Genomic DNA, 10,514 nt, shown 5'->3' with positions numbered 1-10,514 from the left:
GTCTATGAACTGATCTGGAAGTGTAAACATTACAATAAATATAAAGTACAAAGCACTCAAGAAATATGTTCAAGCTATTGAAAGCACATGTAGGTCTACAAAAACTAACTAATATAACTATTGAAAGCACATGTAGGTCTACAAAAACTAATATAACTATTGAAAGCACATTTAGGCCTACATCTTATATAATACATACGTTACTTCAAAAAAGAAGATGATTACGTCCTACATTGACTAATATAACTATTGAAAGCACATGTAGGCCTACGATAACTTTTGTTTAAATTGTTTTTAAATTACAGATGTTCTCTAAAACAATGATTATATTTCTATGTAAATCTTATCTTACTTTGATAACAAACTAATTCTAGTACAAGTAGGTAATTTCTTAAGTGTCTCACATCCTCAATTAATATAGACATAGTCAAATAGTCACTAGAACTTATGGTCATGATAACCCTAACGCTCTACTCTACAGATTGCCTTTCAACTGACTTTCACTGACCAACATTTATTTGTTGTCCTAGACCTAGGATGGCTGACGAAGTATCTTATAATGGCAGTGTGAGAGTGTGTGTAAAAATGTGTCTGGGTGTGTGTGTGTATGTGAGTCTGTGAGTGTAACTTTGTGGATGAGTGAGAAAATAAGTGAGAGCGTGTCTGGGAATATGTGTGAGAGTGTGTAAGAGAATATGTAATAGTGTGTCTCTGAGAATTTGTGATAGTATCTGTAAGAGTGTGTCTCAGAGAATATGTATGAGAGTGTATATGTGTGAGTGTGGCTGTGTGATAGTATGTGAGTGTAAAATCCAGAATGTGTGAGAGAGTATGTGAGAGTGTGTCTGTGGGAATGTGTGAGAGACTGTTGAGAGTGTGTCTCTGAGAATGTGTGAAAATTTTTGAGAGAAAGTGTGTGGTATCTGTGGTAGCGGATCAAGATGAAATTTTACACCGTTATTCTATGTTCCTGACAAGACATGAATCAATAAAACAAATAATTTATTAGTTAATTAATTTTTTTACCTTTACCTATCCCTTAGTATGTTGGATCGTTGGGGCACCAAGCAAGATTTGTCGACCGCCTTTCTCCATTCCTCCCCGTCTTTTGCCTTGTTTAAAATCTCTATCAATGGTAGGCCCGTCCATTCTTTATGTTGTCCTCCCATCGCTTTCTCTGTCTGCCTGTTATCTTCTTTTTCCTGGTACTGTTCCCTGAAGGAAGGTCTTTGCGAGCCCCGTGAATCTTGTAATATGGCCATATATTTTAAGCTTGCGTTTCTTTACAATAGTTAGCAGGTCATCATGGGGTCTGATCGCTGCAGTAACCCTGTCTCTAATCTCTTGGTTTGTGATGCGGTTTCGAAAGTGATGCCTAGGATCCTTCTGTAGCATCTCAATTCCATTGCTAGGATCCTCCTCTCTAGCTCTGCAGTCAGCGTCCAAGACTCGCAAGCATATAAAAATGTGGCCATGACCAGGGAGCGCATCAGTCTGATTTTGGTGCCGAGGGCCAAGCCCTTGTGATTCCAAATTATTTTCAGTTTTGAAAGGGCTGCCGTGGATTGTGCTATATTCGGGCCAATAGTTCGGGTTTTGTTCCCTCATCTGAAACAATAGCTCCGAGGTATTTGAAGCTGTTAACACTAGTCAGCTTTTCACCTCCAATACTGATGCCTCTTTTAAAGCCCTGTTGGCTATTGGTCATAATTTGTTTTTTTTTCGGCATTTATTTGCTTGCCATATGTTGCGGAAGTCTTGTCAATGCGCATCACCAGGACAGCTAGTTCTTCTGTCCCTGCTAAGCCATTAAATGTCTGCGAAGCGCAAGTTAGTGATTCTTCTTCCTCCAATGCTAACAGTACCGTCATAGCCCAATAAATAATTATTGGTGATTTATTTTGTGTTTGATATCGAAATAATGGGAATAAATGAGCGATTTAATTCCCTTAGTACGTTTTGACACGTTTTTTCTCCTAATTCCCATTCTCGGATCAAGTTGAAATTTGGAAGAATTATTGGAAGTCGATAACTGTACACGAATCAATCCAAATATTACCCAATTAATTATTCAAAAAGTAATAATTAATTAATTATGTTTTATAAAACAGAAAGGGAGCTAAACCCTGCTTTTTTGTATGAATTTCAATCATTAGCGGTTCTTTCCGCTAGATAAGCTTTGTTTTCAAAAGGAATCCTTTGTTCTATTGCTTGTTTTTTTTTCCACAATTACAACAGGTTCAATACTCCAATTGTACACTGATCAACAATCAGGCGGAATACATTGACTCTGAATTGGTCGCTTCAAAAGCTCTGGGCGTAACTGAAATAGGTCAGCCAAGAAATCTATTTTTGTAATGACCCAGATCTGTTTACAACTAGGGAGCTGGTGTTTTTTTGCTTTTTTTTTTAAACCTTAGAAGCTTGACAGTAAGTAGAGAAGGATTAGTATCTGAGATTTCTGTTGTTGTTCTTGAATCAAATTTATTGGAATAAACATTACAAATTACTGAGATGGAAATGAAAAAAAAAGAGCTTTATATTTGTATTTCTCTTGTTAGCACTATAAAGCTAATTTCTAAGCTCTTACATTTGTAGCACAATTGAATTGTATTATTTAGTTGGCAACAGTGATGTTTTAGTACAGCCTCCTTGACGTTGTTCAACTTCATTGTGTCTATTTCTTTCAAAAACAGCATTATTAGTTCATGAAATATATCTCTCTATATAATTCTCTTCGTCTCTAATAAACAAACAAATCAGGGGATTAACTACATAGACGGCGGCGAAAAGAACATCTAAATCAACCACTGGCGGACAATGGTTATGCCTACGCTAGATGTGGGAAAATATGTAGATCACAGCTGGGGCTGCGTAGTCACTGGAAATACTGCATGTCTCATTAATCTTAGGACTCCAAGACAAGATAAGTCTTATATTGTTTTAAAATCTGTATATGCATACAATATGCATTGCATATGTAATTATCAGCTGTTGTAGACCTACATGAGAAAAAAAACATGCTCATCATTTTTTTTTTTTTACATTCCTTTGACTGTGATTATTACCAAACTTTCTATAGGCCTATATATTAGCTACTAGCTGATACCCGTGATTCGCTGCGTTGAAAATCGGAACCTAAATGGTTTTGTTAAACCTAAAATCCTTTTTGTATCCACCCATATACAGCCTATAGTACAAATCAAAGTCCAACGTACTTTTTGTTTTTGACGAAACTTTCCCTAATAATGAGTCTACGTTCACGACAAAGACATAGCAGAGCAAAGAGGCTAGACCAAGAAGAGTGGAGGTGTTCACGACAAAGACATTGCAGAGCAAAGAGGCTAGAACCAGAAGAGTGGAGGTGTTCACGACAAAGACATTGCAAAGAGGCTAGACCAAGAAGAGTGGAGGTGTTCACGACAAAGACATTGCAAAGAGGCTAGAACCAGAAGAGTGGAGGTGTTCACGACAAAGACATTGCAAAGAGGCTAGAACCAGAAGAGTGGAGGTGTTCACGACAAAGACATTGCAGAGCAAAGAGGCTAGAACCAGAAGAGTGGAGGTGTTCACGACAAAGACATTGCAAAGAGGCTAGAACCAGAAGAGTGGAGGTGTTCACGACAAAGACATTGCAGAGCAAAGAGGCTAGAACCAGAAGAGTGGAGGTGTTCACGACAAAGACATTGCAGAGCAAAGAGGCTAGAACCAGAAGAGTGGAGGTGTTCACGACAAAGACATTGCAGAGCAAAGAGGCTAGAACCAGAAGAGTGGAGGTGTTCACGACAAAGACATTGCAAAGAGGCTAGAACCAGAAGAGTGGAGGTGTTCACGACAAAGACATTGCAGAGCAAAGAGGCTAGAACCAGAAGAGTGGAGGTGTTCACGACAAAGACATTGCAAAGAGGCTAGAACCAGAAGAGTGGAGGTGTTAACGACAAAGACATTGCAGAGCAAAGAGGCTAGAACCAGAAGAGTGGAGGTGTTCACGACAAAGACATTGCAGAGCAAAGAGGCTAGAACCAGATGAGTGGAGGTGTTCACGACAAAGACATTGCAAAGAGGCTAGAACCAGAAGAGTGGAGGTGTTCACGACAAAGACATTGCAAAGAGGCTAGAACCAGAAGAGTGGAGGTGTTCACGACAAAGACATTGCAAAGAGGCTAGAACCAGAAGAGTGGAGGTGTTCACGACAAAGACATTGCAGAGCAAAGAGGCTAGACCAAGAAGAGTGGAGGTGTTCACGACAAAGACATTGCAGAGCAAAGAGGCTAGACCAAGAAGAGTGGAGGTGTTCACGACAAAGACATTGCAGAGCAAAGAGGCTAGAACCAGAAGAGTGGAGGTGTTCACGACAAAGACATAGCAGAGCAAAGAGGCTAGACCAAGAAGAGTGGAGGTGTTCACGACAAAGACATTGCAGAGCAAAGAGGCTAGAACCAGAAGAGTGGAGGTGTTCACGACAAAGACATTGTAAAGAGGCTAGAACCAGAAGAGTGGAGGTGTTCACGACAAAGACATTGCAAAGAGGCTAGAACCAGAAGAGTGGAGGTGTTCACGACAAAGACATTGCAGAGCAAAGAGGCTAGACCAAGAAGAGTGGAGGTGTTCACGACAAAGACATTGCAGAGCAAAGAGGCTAGAACCAGAAGAGTGGAGGTGTTCACGACAAAGACATTGCAAAGAGGCTAGAACCAGAAGAGTGGAGGTGTTCACGACAAAGACATTGCAAAGAGGCTAGAACCAGAAGAGTGGAGGTGTTCACGACAAAGACATTGCAAAGAGGCTAGAACCAGAAGAGTGGAGGTGTTCACGACAAAGACATTGCAAAGAGGCTAGAACAAGAAGAGTGGAGGTGTTCACGACAAAGACATTGCAAAGAGGCTAGAACCAGAAGAGTGGAGGTGTTCACGACAAAGACATTGCAAAGAGGCTAGAACCAGAAGAGTGGAGGTGTTCACGACAAAGACATTGCAAAGAGGCTAGAACAAGAAGAGTGGAGGTGTTCACGACAAAGACATTGCAAAGAGGCTAGAACCAGAAGAGTGGAGGTGTTCACGACAAAGACATTGCAAAGAGGCTAGAACAAGAAGAGTGGAGGTGTTCACGACAAAGACATTGCAAAGAGGCTAGAACAAGAAGAGTGGAGGTGTTCACGACAAAGACATTGCAGAGCAAAGAGGCTAGACCAAGAAGAGTGGAGGTGTTCACGACAAAGACATTGCAAAGAGGCTAGAACAAGAAGAGTGGAGGTGTTCACGACAAAGACATTGCAAAGAGGCTAGAACAAGAAGAGTGGAGGTGTTCACGACAAAGACATTGCAGAGCAAAGAGGCTAGAACCAGAAGAGTGGAGGTGTTCACGACAAAGACATTGCAAAGAGGCTAGAACAAGAAGAGTGGAGGTGTTCACGACAAAGACATTGCAAAGAGGCTAGAACAAGAAGAGTGGAGGTGTTCACGACAAAGACATTGCAAAGAGGCTAGACCAAGAAGAGTGGAGGTGTTCACGACAAAGACATTGCAGAGCAAAGAGGCTAGAACAAGAAGAGTGGAGGTGTTCACGACAAAGACATTGCAAAGAGGCTAGACCAAGAAGAGTGGAGGTGTTCACGACAAAGACATTGCAAAGAGGCTAGAACCAGAAGAGTGGAGGTGTTCATGACAAAGACATTGCAGAGCAAAGAGGCTAGACCAAGAAGAGTGGAGGTGTTCACGACAAAGACATAGCAGAGCAAAGAGGCTAGAACCAGAAGAGTGGAGGTGTTCACGACATAGACATTGCAGAGCAAAGAGGCTAGAACAAGAAGAGTGGAGGTGTTCACGACAAAGACATTGCAGAGCAAAGAGGCTAGAACAAGAAGAGTGGAGGTGTTCACGACAAAGACATTGCAAAGAGGCTAGAACAAGAAGAGTGGAGGTGTTCACGACAAAGACATTGCAAAGAGGCTAGACCAAGAAGAGTGGAGGTGTTCACGACAAAGACATTGCAGAGCAAAGAGGCTAGAACCAGAAGAGTGGAGGTGTTCACGACAAAGACATTGCAAAGAGGCTAGAACAAGAAGAGTGGAGGTGTTCACGACAAAGACATTGCAAAGAGGCTAGAACCAGAAGAGTGGAGGTGTTCACGACAAAGACATTGCAAAGAGGCTAGACCAAGAAGAGTGGAGGTGTTCACGACAAAGACATAGCAGAGCAAAGAGGCTAGAACAAGAAGAGTGGAGGTGTTCACGACAAAGACATTGCAGAGCAAAGAGGCTAGACCAAGAAGAGTGGAGGTGTTCACGACAAAGACATTGCAGAGCAAAGAGGCTAGACCAAGAAGAGTGGAGGTGTTCACGACAAAGACATAGCAGAGCAAAGAGGCTAGAACAAGAAGAGTGGAGGTGTTCACGACAAAGACATTGCAGAGCAAAGAGGCTAGACCAAGAAGAGTGGAGGTGTTCACGACAAAGACATAGCAGAGCAAAGAGGCTAGACCAAGAAGAGTGGAGGTGTTCACGACAAAGACATAGCAGAGCAAAGAGGCTAGACCAAGAAGAGTGGAGGTGTTCACGACAAAGACATAGCAGAGCAAAGAGGCTAGACAAAGAAGAGTGGAGGTGTTCACGACAAAGACATAGCAGAGCAAAGAGGCTAGACCAAGAAGAGTGGAGGTGTTCACGACAAAGACATAGCAGAGCAAAGAGGCTAGAACAAGAAGAGTGGAGGTGTTCACGACAAAGACATTGCAAAGAGGCTAGAACCAGAAGAGTGGAGGTGTTCACGACAAAGACATAGCAGAGCAAAGAGGCTAGACCAAGAAGAGTGGAGGTGTTCACGACAAAGACATTGCAGAGCAAAGAGGCTAGAACAAGAAGAGTGGAGGTGTTCACGACAAAGACATTGCAAAAAGGCTAGAACAAGAAGAGTGGAGGTGTTCACGACAAAGACATTGCAAAAAGGCTAGAACAAGAAGAGTGGAGGTGTTCACGACAAAGACATTGCAAAGAGGCTAGACCAAGAAGAGTGGAGGTGTTCACGACAAAGACATTGCAAAGAGGCTAGAACCAGAAGAGTGGAGGTGTTCACGACAAAGACATTGCAAAGAGGCTAGAACCAGAAGAGTGGAGGTGTTCACGACAAAGACATTGCAAAGAGGCTAGAACCAGAAGAGTGGAGGTGTTCACGACAAAGACATTGCAAAGAGGCTAGAACCAGAAGAGTGGAGGTGTTCACGACAAAGACATTGCAGAGCAAAGAGGCTAGACCAAGAAGAGTGGAGGTGTTCACGACAAAGACATTGCAAAGAGGCTAGAACAAGAAGAGTGGAGGTGTTCACGACAAAGACATTGCAAAGAGGCTAGACCAAGAAGAGTGGAGGTGTTCACGACAAAGACATAGCAAAGAGGCTATAACCAGAAGAGTGGAGGTGTTCACGACAAAGACATTGCAGAGCAAAGAGGCTAGAACCAGAAGAGTGGAGGTGTTCACGACAAAGACATTGCAAAGAGGCTAGAACCAGAAGAGTGGAGGTGTTCACGACAAAGACATTGCAAAGAGGCTAGAACCAGAAGAGTGGAGGTGTTCACGACAAAGACATTGCAAAGAGGCTAGAACCAGAAGAGTGGAGGTGTTCACGACAAAGACATTGCAAAGAGGCTAGACCAAGAAGAGTGGAGGTGTTCACGACAAAGACATTGCAAAGAGGCTAGAACCAGAAGAGTGGAGGTGTTCACGACAAAGACATTGCAAAGAGGCTAGAACCAGAAGAGTGGAGGTGTTCACGACAAAGACATTGCAAAGAGGCTAGAACCAGAAGAGTGGAGGTGTTCACGACAAAGACATTGCAAAGAGGCTAGAACCAGAAGAGTGGAGGTGTTCACGACAAAGACATTGCAAAGAGGCTAGAACCAGAAGAGTGGAGGTGTTCACGACAAAGACATTGCAGAGCAAAGAGGCTAGACCAAGAAGAGTGGAGGTGTTCACGACAAAGACATTGCAAAGAGGCTAGAACAAGAAGAGTGGAGGTGTTCACGACAAAGACATTGCAAAGAGGCTAGACCAAGAAGAGTGGAGGTGTTCACGACAAAGACATAGCAAAGAGGCTATAACCAGAAGAGTGGAGGTGTTCACGACAAAGACATTGCAGAGCAAAGAGGCTAGAACCAGAAGAGTGGAGGTGTTCACGACAAAGACATTGCAAAGAGGCTAGAACCAGAAGAGTGGAGGTGTTCACGACAAAGACATTGCAAAGAGGCTAGAACCAGAAGAGTGGAGGTGTTCACGACAAAGACATTGCAAAGAGGCTAGAACCAGAAGAGTGGAGGTGTTCACGACAAAGACATTGCAAAGAGGCTAGACCAAGAAGAGTGGAGGTGTTCACGACAAAGACATTGCAAAGAGGCTAGAACCAGAAGAGTGGAGGTGTTCACGACAAAGACATTGCAAAGAGGCTAGAACCAGAAGAGTGGAGGTGTTCACGACAAAGACATTGCAAAGAGGCTAGAACCAGAAGAGTGGAGGTGTTCACGACAAAGACATTGCAAAGAGGCTAGAACCAGAAGAGTGGAGGTGTTCACGACAAAGACATTGCAAAGAGGCTAGACCAAGAAGAGTGGAGGTGTTCACGACAAAGACATTGCAAAGAGGCTAGAACCAGAAGAGTGGAGGTGTTCACGACAAAGACATTGCAAAGAGGCTAGAACCAGAAGAGTGGAGGTGTTCACGACAAAGACATTGCAAAGAGGCTAGAACCAGAAGAGTGGAGGTGTTCACGATAAAGACATTGCAAAGAGGCTAGAACCAGAAGAGTGGAGGTGTTCACGACAAAGACATTGCAGAGCAAAGAGGCTATAACCAGAAGAGTGGAGGTGTTCACGACAAAGACATTGCAAAGAGGCTAGAACCAGAAGAGTGGAGGTGTTCACGACAAAGACATTGCAAAGAGGCTAGAACCAGAAGAGTGGAGGTGTTCACGACAAAGACATTGCAAAGAGGCTAGACCAAGAAGAGTGGAGGTGTTCACGACAAAGACATTGCAAAGAGGCTAGAACCAGAAGAGTGGAGGTGTTCACGACAAAGACATTGCAAAGAGGCTAGACCAAGAAGAGTGGAGGTGTTCACGACAAAGACATTGCAAAGAGGCTAGAACCAGAAGAGTGGAGGTGTTCACGACAAAGACATTGCAAAGAGGCTAGAACCAGAAGAGTGGAGGTGTTCACGACAAAGACATTGCAGAGCAAAGAGGCTAGAACCAGAAGAGTGGAGGTGTTCACGACAAAGACATTGCAAAGAGGCTAGAACCAGAAGAGTGGAGGTGTTCACGACAAAGACATTGCAGAGCAAAGAGGCTAGAACCAGAAGAGTGGAGGTGTTCACGACAAAGACATTGCTGAGCAAAGAGGCTAGACCAAGAAGAGTGGAGGTGTTCACGACAAAGACATTGCAAAGAGGCTAGAACCAGAAGAGTGGAGGTGTTCACGACAAAGACATTGCAAAGAGGCTAGAACCAGAAGAGTGGAGGTGTTCACGACAAAGACATTGCTGAGCAAAGAGGCTAGACCAAGAAGAGTGGAGGTGTTCACGACAAAGACATTGCAAAGAGGCTAGAACAAGAAGAGTGGAGGTGTTCACGACAAAGACATTGCAAAGAGGCTAGAACCAGAAGAGTGGAGGTGTTCACGACAAAGACATTGCAAAGAGGCTAGAACCAGAAGAGTGGAGGTGTTCACGACAAAGACATTGCAAAGAGGCTAGAACCAGAAGAGTGGAGGTGTTCACGACAAAGACATTGCAAAGAGGCTAGAACAAGAAGAGTGGAGGTGTTCACGACAAAGACATTGCAAAGAGGCTAGAACAAGAAGAGTGGAGGTGTTCACGATGTCAAGGACGCTTTAGTGACGTCACTGTTGCCAACTAAATGAACAAGAATTAAGCTCTAGTTTTAACAATATTTCAATGCACAGCAGTTGATCTTCGAAACGAATTGTCTTCATTACCGCTAGTTAGTTTTTAAATACAAGTCATAGAATGAAAGTCAAATGCTTCCTCCATTTAAACTGTACATATGAGCTTGTGTAAAATGAAAAAAAAATGTGTACCGGTACCTCCTTAGAGAAAAACAAAACGTTTTAGTAGTACAGCATTTGTAGTGTGATCCCTTTCTGTTACCTGCTCTTTAGAGGCTGCCACATTTAGTTGTTCTCTTTTTTTTTTTTTTTTATCCTAGATCAAACTTTCCGCAGCACGGCGGGAGATGGCGGCGGGCAGAGTTTGAACTCGGGAACATCGAGACGACAATCCATAGCGCATACCACACCCTCAGGCAGCTATTCATTTGTTGTTTTTTTACAATAGAGAGATTAAATTTTCTTTTCGTCGTCTGCGACTGTCCTCGGAAGCGAATTTCCTTTTGATCTCAAATGCGTATCCCGCGGCCTTTGTAAGTGACCTCCAGCTGTCCCGTTCTGATGCCGCATGCAACCAGGTGCTCTCTTCAGTGTCAAGTAAGGCAAGTTGGCGCCTAAGCTGGTC

This window comes from Biomphalaria glabrata, chromosome 12 (assembly GCF_947242115.1).
Source record: "Biomphalaria glabrata chromosome 12, xgBioGlab47.1, whole genome shotgun sequence".
In the NCBI taxonomy this organism is placed as follows: Eukaryota; Metazoa; Mollusca; class Gastropoda; family Planorbidae; genus Biomphalaria; species Biomphalaria glabrata.
Note: the sequence above shows the minus strand (reverse complement) of the source record.